General features: G+C 42.6%; 1 protein-coding gene and 1 long non-coding RNA gene across 7 annotated transcripts in view; one reads left to right on the top strand and one right to left on the bottom strand.

Moving 5' to 3' along the window:
- The window catches only part of Rad51b (RAD51 paralog B), a 509,707-nt gene that overhangs the window by 22,219 nt on the left and 475,258 nt on the right, over positions 1-12,230 (bottom strand). The window lies entirely within an intron of this gene.
- The window catches only part of LOC116080697, a 23,536-nt gene that overhangs the window by 3,491 nt on the left and 7,815 nt on the right, over positions 1-12,230 (top strand). For all 3 annotated transcript variants that reach the window (XR_004114555.1, XR_004114557.1, XR_004114558.1), the window contains exon 2: positions 237-410. This is a non-coding gene — a long non-coding RNA (uncharacterized LOC116080697). The remainder of the gene's footprint in view (positions 1-236; positions 411-12,230) is intronic.

Raw genomic sequence — 12,230 nt, 5'->3', positions numbered from 1 at the left:
AGAGAGAGAGAGAGAGAGAGAGAGAGAGAGAGAGAGAGAGAGCCCATTCTTTCTCTAGAAGGAGATCTAGAACTTTATTCCAATGTAGTCAGTGTGTAGCCAGAAATGCATCTGTTTAGATTTTTGTACTTTCAATAATTTTAATAAGATTGTGTCCAAATCTCATGCTATATACAAGCACAGGGTGACTTGTTCATAAAGTATTATGGAAAACTCACAGTACCTTTTGCCCACAGAACTAGGCACCCATGCTGAAATAATTCAAGGAAGCGGGGATCTGCATGACAAAGCCTTTGAAAAGAACTCAGAAGCATGCTACAGGACAAGACTAAAGAAGGAGTTATCACACTGGGAGCTTACTCCCAATACTGTAACTCTTGGCAGACTTTGGATAATCATCGTGATGACAGGTAGTGTTAATTCTTTAAGCTCAGGGCTGAAGTGTGTAATCCTCATATCTCTCTTATCAGAGAAGCAGTATTATCCTCATTTCACTAATGAGGAAATCTGCATAGGTTGAACGAGGTTCCTGATCAACAAGAGGGAAAGACTGGTCTCCATGCCTAGGACATTCATTTACAAATCCCACTGGCCACTCAGAAGATCTGACTTGTTAGGAGGTGTTAGGGGGTGTCTAGTCAAAATCTTCCCCACCCATGGACTCTAATGTCAGCACTCTTCATTAGAATATTACATTTGGATTTAAGCTGTGCATACAGGTGTCCCACCTTGTTGATTCACAGGGGCCACCAGCAGAGCATGTTTTCCTGAGTCAGTTAGTAGATTCCCTTGCCTGGAACATGTAGCCTTGAAATTGAGGATTACGATGAGCTGATGGTGGTGGTACACACCTTTTGATCCTAGTACTCGGGGGGCAGTAGCAGGCAGATCTAGTTTGAGGTTAGCCTGGTCTAGAAACTGAGTTCCAGGACAGCCAGGGCTACACAGAGAAATCCTATCTTGAAAACCAAAACCAACCAGCCAACCAACCAAACAAACAAATAAATACATACATACATACATACATATATATATATATATATATATATATATATATATATATATATATACACAATAAGATGAATATGGGCTGGGAGGTGTAGATAGGTCTTTTGTGGGGTTCTGCAGTTTGTGATTCTGTTCTCAGAGGAGGTGTGGGAAGGGTTAAAGTCATCACATTAGGGGCCTTTTATAGGAACACACACACACACACACACACACACACACACACACACACCTTTTATGGAAATGGCTTTAGGTCTTTGCACTCATATAAATAGCACATGCTCATGATAATGGAGCCAAGCAATAGAAAGAGTTGGGAGAACAAAGCAAGCCAGTCCCTTCTCAGAAAATCTGTGAGGAAAACTTCATGCCTGAAACTGAAGAACCAAGTATCATAGTATGAGGATGCACTGCCTCTTGAGCTCCTTAGAGTAAGGGATAGTCCAGAGGATGTAATTGTTAAAGGGCCTTGAGGGCAGGGAGTGTCTTTCTGAGGTCACTTTCAGTCCATAATCCCTCTGGTCCTATCTTTCCAGGCAATGAACCTACCTCTTGGAATGACATACATCATAATAACCTAGCGCTTGGCCTCAAAGATGAGGCCAATAGGATAAAAAGCCCCCTTTTGTTCTCTAGAGCCTTTATCTTAAATAACCCAACCCTTTCTCTTTCCCAATCAATGAATCATGTTTAGAAGCAAATCAGAGATCTGTCTAATTGCTATGGGACAAAACTCTATCCAAGGCAAGAGTCCCAGGGATCCCCCCTCTCCCGCCCCCATGCTCAGGAAGAATCACTAATAGGAGAAAGGATGTGTCAGTGAAGACAGCCCTATTGATGCCCAGACTCCTATGCACAGATAGGTAGATGGGTCCCTGGGGAACAGTCAGTATTCCTAAGAGGGATAAGGTCCCAAATATGACAATGGAATGTCAAAAGGCAAAAGCGTGCTGGAAAATCTTAGTCTTCTTGAGCATCAATTGTGCAATGTCTTTCACCAGCACAGGATGAGGGGGCTTGATCCTGAGCCTGGGGGCAGATGAGGATAGGAGTCAGGGGTGCAAACAGGCTTTAAGCACTTCATTGTTCTGAGTTTGTATGTCTTTGGTCATTTGTAGTTTCCTGAGCTATCCCCTCTTTATTATTATTTCTACATTTAATTTGTACATGTGTGTGGTACTGTGATTATAATTTAGTGTCATGAATATTCTAGGCAAGAATTCTACCAATGAACTCCACACCATAGCCTCATCTCTCTTTAAAAAAAAAATCTATTGTATGAGAGAGGATCAATTAAAGTAGGCCCAACTAAGAGACACTTGAAACAGTAGGTATATTTAAAGATTGGTTCAGTTCAAACTGGTTCATAGCACCTGTTATAGAGTCATTCATGAAAGTGCAGTGAACTTTTGTCAGTGTTCTGAGGTGAAGGGCTTAGATGAAGCAGAGCTGTTCCTGAAGTGAAAGCTATATCACTCCTTTTCTTGTAATACAAATTTTGCTGTCAATGCTGGTATGTATGCTTTACTTGTTTGAGACAGGCTCTCTTGTAGCACAGACTGGCTTCACATTTACCGTGTAGATAAGGATGGATTCGAACTTCTGACATTATAGGTGTGTACCACCAAGTGTAGTCTATGCAGTGCTGGGGCTGCACTAGGTAAGCACTCTACCACTTGAGCTAGAACCCCAGCCTGGTGACAACAATGATGTTTGGTAGTTAAAAATAAACTACTTCACGTTCTCCTGGTATGAGTTTAAAGAATTACAATTTTTGACTGCATGCCTGTACCCTAATATTATTGAATACCATGTTTCTGTGAAAAGTGATAAGTAAACACACACACACACACACACACACACACGGAGAGAATCTGTAATTACATATCCAAGTGAGGGGTGGATTTTTCCTCTTGCTCCATATTATTCTATATTGCCTAATTCTCTCCATACACCTCATATACATTAAATTTTGTTTCTCATTTCAGAACACACAAACAAAAGCCTCCTTTCCCATCCTCAGGTAGGGAAGGTCAAGTTGAAGGGAGTGACAACTCTGCCATATTCGGTCAGTCATCAAGCGCACACACACGGGGATATTCAATTTGCTCTTGCCAGAGCTTTCCTGTGGAGCAGGCAGACTTTAGCAGAGCACCACTGACAGCTCTCAGGCCACAATGAAAATACAAGACCTAAAAAGGGCAGACACACTTTGCAATTATATAAACCCATATTTACAAGAAGTATAAGCAATAGTTACTTAGAACTGAATGACTTATTTCATGTTATATTCATTCAACAAATATTTATTGAGTACCTCCTATGTCCCAGGTACTAAGTTAGACAGTGGGGAAAACAAAGACGAATATGATGGCACCTCTGTCCATAAGCAGCCAAAAGGTCCAGCTTTGAAGTAACCCAGAAGGCCTTGGGAATCCAGAGATGACTGGTGCTTTAAAAAAAACACTGGCTTCTTGCTGCCTTGCGTTGGGTGAGCAGCAGTCTAGGGATCTGGTGGCTTTATATGCCTGTACTCCTGGCCTTTTCAGATGAACGTGAACAACAGATCAAAAATGTCATGGAAGTGTGTATGGACTGTATATCTAAATAACATTAAGGCCACACAAGCAAGGCTCTTGCAGAGACAGCAAAAGTTGGTGGGGTACCATGTTTTTTTTTTTTGTTTGTTTGTTTTTGCTGTTGTTTGATTTGAGGCAGGCTCTCTCTATGTAGCTCTGGCCATCCTGGAACTCTCCATGTTCCAGGCCTTAAATTCACAGAGATCTGCCTGCTTCTGCCTTCCAAGTACACCACCACTCCCAGCCTGGTTATTACGTTTTAATATTTTGATGGGCATCGCTGGCTCCCTGCAGTGATTTTTTCCCATCGTCAGCTGGCCCTCCCCTGTGGGCTGGCTTGTTGCTCCAGCTCCCCTGTCTCCCGTCCCAGTCCTTCCTAGATCTGATCCCGTGGGTTAAACATGGAGATGCTGCCTCTGCTTGGACTGTTCATTCTCTGAATTCTGAATGTGCTCTGCTAGAGCCCTTCTCTGAAGCTGACCTCAGCCTCAGGCAAGACAAGAGTTCTGCCATCTGTTTTAGGAGATCCTGACTCCAGTACACATTTTGGGCTCTTGCTTGACTGTATGAAGTCAGCTGCTCTGGCCATAATACTGAAATTCTGCCATGTCATCTGGCAGAATAGCTGCTGCTACCTCTAAGTCTACAAATGCCCCACAGCAAACCCCAGCTCTAGAGCCGTCCTAGACAACCCAGCAATGGTGTGTGACGCCGGCACCCATTCTTCTTTCTCCAAGTCCTGGCATCTGCTGTCTGTCCCCTCCTATGTGGTCTCTCATGTCCCCACTCTCCTCCTGCCCATCACACTGTATTATGGTCAGTGGTTCTGAGACTTACTCTGGCCAGGCTTTTAAACATGATATTGCATTCATCTTTGGCTTTTCCATAACCTAGCCTGGTAAGTATCGACTTGCTATATGACCTCATTTCCCAAACCATTAGTAGTTTCATCTTATTTACTTGATGCTACTTTTGAACTGGAAAGGCTATTTTACACCCCATCATTCATTGATGATTAAGTGAGACCAACACAGAAAAGGCAATGACATCAAGTTTCATATGTGACAAAGACAGCCACACTCAAAATAGCTAACTAAAATTCCAAGATGACTTTTAAACTGCTTTTAAGTCAGTACATATTTTTTAAAAAATACTCTATTTACTTACATTAAAAAATGTATGCATTTGAGTTCTGCCTAAACGGGAACTGGGTTCTCAGCAAGAGAGTGTTCTTACATGACGAGCCTCTTCAGCCTCTTAAGTCTATGTTTTTAATTCACTCTTCATCTGAACCTTTTCTGAGAGCCAACAAGGCTGCCTGATTTAGGTTTCTGGCTTTTTCCCTCGATACTGTGGTTGGGGAGCAAAGCAAAGGTCAACAGGAAGGCCGGAAGAAGAGCAAATGCACAAGGGGAGGAGAGCAAAGAAACAACCCAGTTTAGAAAAAGGCAGGCCTGGAGAATCAGAACCTGTCTCTGCCTAGTGGGAGGACAGGATGAGCAATTCAATGATAATGTTCAGATCAGGAGCAGGGGTCAGGGTCCGGGAGGATGTGAGTGACCCAACAAACGTGCCTCTCCAGGGAATATAGTCCCTCTGTATCTCTTTTCTTTATGGATGGGCTTCTTTGTCACTCTTAAGGTAGAGTCCTTCCACACTGTAGCAAAGATGGCCCCCTGGAGCTCTGTGCCCGAATTCTACCAGCTTAGCCATCCTTGTTCCAGCTAAGTCTTGGGTTTACTTTAATTGGCTTAGTTTCTGCTCACCAATTACTGCAAACCAATCTTGCTAGAAAGGGAATATGATCCTTGGGCTAGTCAGACGTGGAGCCAGTGGTTCAAGCAGCCCTGACTGGACACACAGGTTGAAGATTAAAGAAGGGTGTTTCCTTACAGGAGAATCATGGAATAACCATTAAAAGAAAGGGTGAGAGGTCAAGGGCAAGACAAATGCCAGGCGCCCATTTCTCTGGGAGTCTGCCTCCCTTTCTACTAGTTGCTTGTGCTTTAGGACACATCTTCGTTTCCAAGCTTATTTTCCCATTTGTAAGCCGTGGGTCATGGTACACACTTGCCAGTGTTATTGAGAAAACCATCTCATAGTATATTACAGGGATGATGCTCCCACAGATCTTCCATGTCTGAGGAGAAATTGGCAGCTGTTATTGTTGATGCCTCTGTTTCTTGGGGAGAGCAATGGAAAGCACACAGGCTAGAGTAGAAATGACTAGGAAAAAAGTTGCAGTGCCCTGATTCTGATGCCATATGCTCTAGAGTCTATGCACTTGGACACTATCTTTCTCTCCAATTTTCTAGCCCAGTGGTTCTTGATCTTCCTAATGCTACAACCCAATGCTACCCACCATACATGCTATGGTGACCCCCTGCACACCATAAAATTATTTTTGTTGCTACTTCATAACTGTAATTTTGCTACTGCTATGAATCATAATGTAATTTTTTTTTTTTTTTTTTTGAGATAGAGGTTGGCCGAAGGGGTTGTGACCCACAGGTTGAGATCCACTGCTCTAAAGCATTTACTCCTCAGTTAACATAACATCTGTTTCCGTCTGCTCTGTGCATTTGATAGAACAGATGATCCCAGCTCCAGATTAGCCAAAGTACCTTCTCTACACTTGTCTGTGAGTTAAAGGAAGTCATCATTTCAGGGTATTTTTGAATGATATTGCCTGAAAATGGCCAAGGCTTGTGCGGTGGTTTGAATATGCTTGGCCCAGGGAGTGGCACTATTAGGAGGTATGGCCTTGTTGGAGGAAGTGTGTCACTGTGGGGGTGGGCTTTGACACCTTCCTCCTAACTACATGGGTGTCAGTCTTCTGTTTGCCTTTGGAACAAGATGTAGAACGCTCAGCTCCTCCTGTGTCATCTCTGCCTGCATGCTTAGTTCCTGCCTTGATGATAATGGATTGAACCTCTGAACCTATAAGCCAGCCCCAATTAAATGTTGTCCTTGGTCTTGGTGTCTCTTTACAGCAATTTAACTCTAACTAAGACAGCCCATTATAACTTAAAGTAGGTAATTAAGAAGGCTAACTTCAATTATTTAGACATATTTGTAGAATTTGAGCCTTAAGTTGGAGGCTTAAGAACCACAATCACTAACAATTCCGCCAGTGAAATTGTTCATGCATGAGACGGGGAGGTGGGGGTGATGGTACTTAACTTACATGGTGGTTAGATGTGTTACCCACATCACTGTAGTACCTCACAAATGTCTAAATACTCAGTAACCATTAGCTGTTGTTATTAAGCATTATGATGTTAGAGAACACTAATTTAATAAGCTTACTGATCTTTTCCAAATGAGAGATCCATTTCTTCTGAAAGAAGGGAACTTTGAAGAGATCTACTCAGTCTTCTAGGTAGTGCAGCATGTAACTGAAAAGAGAGCTCTATAGTCTCTTACTCCATCTTGTCCCTTTGTGGTAGGCCTTGTGGACCATCCTTTGAGGCTACAAGTAGAGTAGGCCTGTGGGAACATACCATGCCCGCCTTTGCTATTGCCTCTGAGCTCCAGAAGGAGTTCGTTGCCCAGCTCTGGACTTCATAAACAGCCATGAGAAGAAAAATTAGCCAAAGTTTAGTTGCGTATCAAAGAAACCCACAGAGCCAGAGAGCTCTCCCAGGACCCACACAGCTGCTTTGTCTACTGCCAAGCCATGGCCCTAATGCATGGATACGCCTGTCAGCCAAGAGCCAAAGCCACAAAGCTCTACCAGCCCAGTTAGCCTTGGCATTCTGATATACCAAGGGATCTATTATTTGAGCTGTTGTCTCATTGTCAAGAGTAAAGATAGAAATACCAACCCCATCTGTAAGCCAGTGTACTAAAATCACTACCACTATCCCCCACCCCCCCAAGTCTACCCTACCCCCTACTGTAAGAACAGGCCTATTGCCTTGTGTGATAAAATGGAAAAAATGCCAGTTTTCCCCACTGGTTAGCTGTGGTCTGATTTCTTTGTGGTCAGCTTTTCCTATGAGCCTGACTTGGATCAGCCAGTTTCTATACCCAAGTGCACATACTTGGATCCCATGCCAGGGTCCCATGCCAGGCATGGGCCTATCTCAATTTGTCTCTAAAGGGAAGCCATCCTATGGTTCAAGTTAGTGTGTTTTCTACCTCAGAGTATAGCAAAGGGGTTCACAGCTCTTTCTATCAGTGGTACTTGTTTCTTCAAATGGTCAGCCCAGATCCAGTGGCTACAACTGTCCCTTCTAAAAAGCATGATGTTTTGTACTCTAAATGTGTCTCTGCTTGGAATTCTGAAGTTACAGACAGCAGCTGGTAAACTTTGGAGAAGTTTATTTCATCTAAGTCAACCAGTGTTTATTGGGCATTTATTCTGTGTCAGGCACCAAGCTGGGATTCTGCTTAAGAGCCAGAGGCAGTGGGGGTCAGAGAATTCTACTTTTTTGGTGGTGGTTGACAAGAATGTTGGGTACAGAGTCTCTATGGCTAGGCCATAGGGTCAGAGCTGAAAAGTTCTAGGAAAGACCACATATTGCAAAGTCTCAATCAGATAAGATTATAAAAAAAGAGCAAATTATGAATATCTGTAGATTGCTAGAATGTTCAAAATCCATCCTATTAAAAGCACATTTATTTCTAGAAGCACAGAACTTAAAAATTAATTTTAAGTTAAGAAAATTTTGACATGGAAATGTAATTTTTATAAAATGATGTGTCTGAAATCTTGGCAAAGATTACTGTGCTGAATCCTAAAATTGGCCACAGCGGAGGCCGATTCCTCAGAATCCCCATTCTGTGTGCTACCATCAGACCACCCTGCCATCTAATAAAACTTATGCCATGTCTTGGATCTGAGCATTTGAAAACAGAAAGAAATGTGACAGGTCAAAATTTCACAGTCCGTAGCATTCTGATTACTTGCAAATCCATACAAGGTTCATGTATCTCTCTCCTCTCATTCTGTCTGCCTCTGAGTGTCTGCCCATCACGTGAGTGGTGAAAACTTAAAGGCTATGCTGATGTGTCCAGCATGTGGAAAACCACTCCCTGGTTCTCTCTCTGCCCTGAGACATCCAGAGGCTTGAGAACACGCTCTTAGACACCCAAACAGACTAATCTGTCCACTAGTGCACATATCCAACACCATTAAACACTGCTTTGAAAAACAGTGTGCTTTGCACAGACTTGCTGGGAAGCCACAGGCTGAGTTCTCAGTCACTAGCCAAGGAGAGATGGGATCCAGCCCATCCCTAGACCACAGGAAAAAAATGCTTTCAACCACAGAGCTGGCTGCAAAACATATTCTTTTTGTAGGAAACAAAATGTTTCCAGCCTTGGGATTTTTTTTTTTTTTTTTTGTCCTTTCATTGCTATTGAGCAGGAAAGGCAAATCCTCAAGCAAGAGGCCAAGTAAACATCTGAGAAAACCAAAACCAGGTTCCTGTGCTGGAAAGTGGAGCTGGTGTCGAGTGAGCAGTTCACTGGGTGAGTCCCAGGTCTTGGGCAGCTCTGGGTCAACACCAACTCGAGCAGTTCTTTACCTGTTTATAGCCCTGCTTTGATTTTACCTCACTGCAGCTCTGCTTACTAAGTAAAGTTAGACAAGTTGCTTTACTCCTCTGAGCCTCAGTCTGATCTCAAGTGTGACTTCTACCAATAACAGCATGTGCTACTAAAGATGTGGAGCAGAGGGTATAGCTCCATGATGGTGAATGTACACATAAAGCCCTGAGTTTGATCTTGAGTACAAGAGGAGGAGGAGAAAAAGAAGAAAGAGGAGATGATGATGATGATGGTGGTGGTGGTGATGACAAGGGTAAGGATGATACACATAAAATTTATGGGGCCTGGGGACATGGTTCAATGGGTGAACAGCTCATTGTGGACTCTCCTCAGAAGCATGAGGACCCGAGTTCATATCTGCAGCCCAGATGTAACAAGCTGGCATATGCAGTACTGTGTACCTAAGATTATAGTGTCTGGCAAACAGAGATGGAAGTCTGTGGGGCTACTAGCCAGTCAATGAGTTCTAGGGTTAGTGAGAGACCATGTCTGAAAACTAAGGTGGAAAGTGATTGAGAATGACATCTGGAACTGACCTCTGACCTCCACAGGTACATATGTGCCATGTGTGTGCACATGTATGTGCATGCACACACATACACACACACACACACACACACACACACACACACACACACACACCTCACAGTCACACAATACCCAGTACACAGTAGGCACTTAGGTATGATTTATTAAGACAGGTTCAGTAATTCTTAAGGGTCACTAGAGAATGAATTTTACAGACCACTAGAACCCAAAGGTCCATTAGAGCTGAATACTCTAGCTCTGTATTATATAGTGAGCAGGCACTGGAGAGATGAAAAGGGCCAATGAGGGCATGAAGGTAGGAGAAGGCTTGCAGACAGGAAACAAACAGGAAAGAGAGCTAAAGCCACTTCCATCACAGAATGTACATATGCTATCAGTTGGCAGTGGGTCTCAGGCTTTGTGTACCTAAGAACCACTCAGGAATGTAGAAATTCAGATTTCTTGAGGGGGAGGGCATCATTCTAGACTCAGCCTAGAAAGGCTCTGGAATCTGAATTGTCATATGCTCTGCAGGCAGAGTCTAAGCAATCCTCCTTTGACCACCTGTCCAGAAACATTACACAAGGAAGTCACCGGCCAAATAAACAGCTGAACTATAGGATTATATGATATGGCTTTGCACAAATAAGCCATGAGGCAATTCCTGAAGATAATGAACAATGTTCCTATTGCCTAAAGCAAGGGCAGAGTGCAATGTTTCATCTTCATAGAAGCAGAACATGCAGAAGAGAAATCCAGGACTGGAGGCCAGCTCAATGGAGAGGAGTGCATACCACTTGTATGGAGGACCTGTGTTCAGCTCCCAGCACCACACTGACAGCTCTCAACTGTCTGTCACTCCTGCCCCAGGGGATCCAGTGCCCTCTTCTGGAATCTGTAGAAACTGCACACATATGCATGAACCCACATGCAGATATAAATGTATACATAATATATAAAACCTCTTTTAAAAATTTAGAAGAGGGGCTAGAGAGATGGCTCAGCAGTTAAGAGCACCAACTGCTCTTACAGAGGCCCTGAGTTCATTCCCAGAAACCACATGGTGGCTCACAACTATCTGTAATGAGATCTAGTGTGTCTGAAAACAGCTACAAGCCAGGCAGTGGTGGTGGACGCCTTTAATCCCAGCACTTGAGAGAAAGAAGTAGGCAGATTTCTGAGTTCGAGGCCAGCCTGGTCTACAGAGTAAGTTCCAGGATAGCCAGGCTCCACAGAGGAAACCCTGCCCTGTCTCAAACAAACAAACAAACAAACAACAAAACAACAAAAAAGAAACCAGCTACAATGTATTTTAAAAAAATTTAGAAGAATCAGTGGTTCTCTGTTATAGAAGAGCCATCTGTCCATGATCAAATATCTCATGAGAGAGAAAGCCTGAAATTAATTTAAAAGTATCATTATCTTTTTGGCAATGAAAAATCTTTTTTTTTCATCCTATGGTACCTATCAAGATGAAGACAGTGTTCTTTGTATGCATATTTTATTTTATAATCAATAAATTAATCTTAATTTTTGAAAAAATATAAAAGGCTACACTAACTGATTCGTGTTGTAGAATTCTTTGCAGGCTAATGAAGGAAGATATATATATATATATATATATATATATATATATATATATATATATATACACACACACACACACACACACACACACATACTTGGGGTGGTGGGCTTGAAACTAACAGGGCCTCCTCTGAAAAAGGTGCATTGAGGGATTTCAGAGTTCTATACACACAGGTCCTAACTCTGCCCTTCCCTTGGTAAAGCACAGCAGTGTACTCAAATGCGTGGTGATTTCCTTGTTTATAATTTGCAAAAACATTAAATAAATTATTTATTTTTATGTGTATGGGTGTTTTGTCTTCATGCACGGCTGTGCACCACATGTATGCAGTGCCTGTGGAGGCCAGAAGGGGGCGTTGGACGCTCTGGAACTGAAGTTATATATGGTTACAATATCATACACATGTTGCTGGAATTTTTGGAGACCAGGAGTCACAGGTCCATGTGTGCATATCACCTGCTTCCCTTTCATTAGCAGCCTGCTCTTTAATAACCGTGATGAGGATCCTGCTCAGTGGTTATGGTATTAAAGACTATGTGAACTTTCCCAATAAACCAATAAGGAAGTAGATTCAAGTCATTTCCAAAGACATGGGGTTTCATCTATTACTTGTAGTGATAGAACTATGGAAATTTCTGAGATTTTTTTTGCCACCAGAGAAAAATGGTGATTTTCTTGTTTATAATTTGAAAAGATATTAAATAAATTACTTATTTTTATGTGTATGGGTGTTTTGTCTTCATGCATGGCTGTGCACCACATGTATGCAGTATCTGTGGAGGTCAGAAGAGGGTATTGGGTGTTCTGGAACTCAAGTTATATATGGTTGGGGGTGACTATATGAGTGCTGTGAATCTAAACTAAGGGCTCAAATTCACTGAGTTAGTAACTGTGGCTTTAGAAAGTACTTATTATGATTTAGGCCAATCTTATAATCATTAACATGGGGCATAGCTCCCATCCACCCCCCCCCC

The sequence above is a fragment of the Mastomys coucha genome, unplaced genomic scaffold (assembly GCF_008632895.1).
Source record: "Mastomys coucha isolate ucsf_1 unplaced genomic scaffold, UCSF_Mcou_1 pScaffold6, whole genome shotgun sequence".
Classification (NCBI taxonomy): Eukaryota; Metazoa; Chordata; class Mammalia; order Rodentia; family Muridae; genus Mastomys; species Mastomys coucha.
Note: the sequence above shows the minus strand (reverse complement) of the source record. Positions and strands in the feature narration are given on the sequence as shown.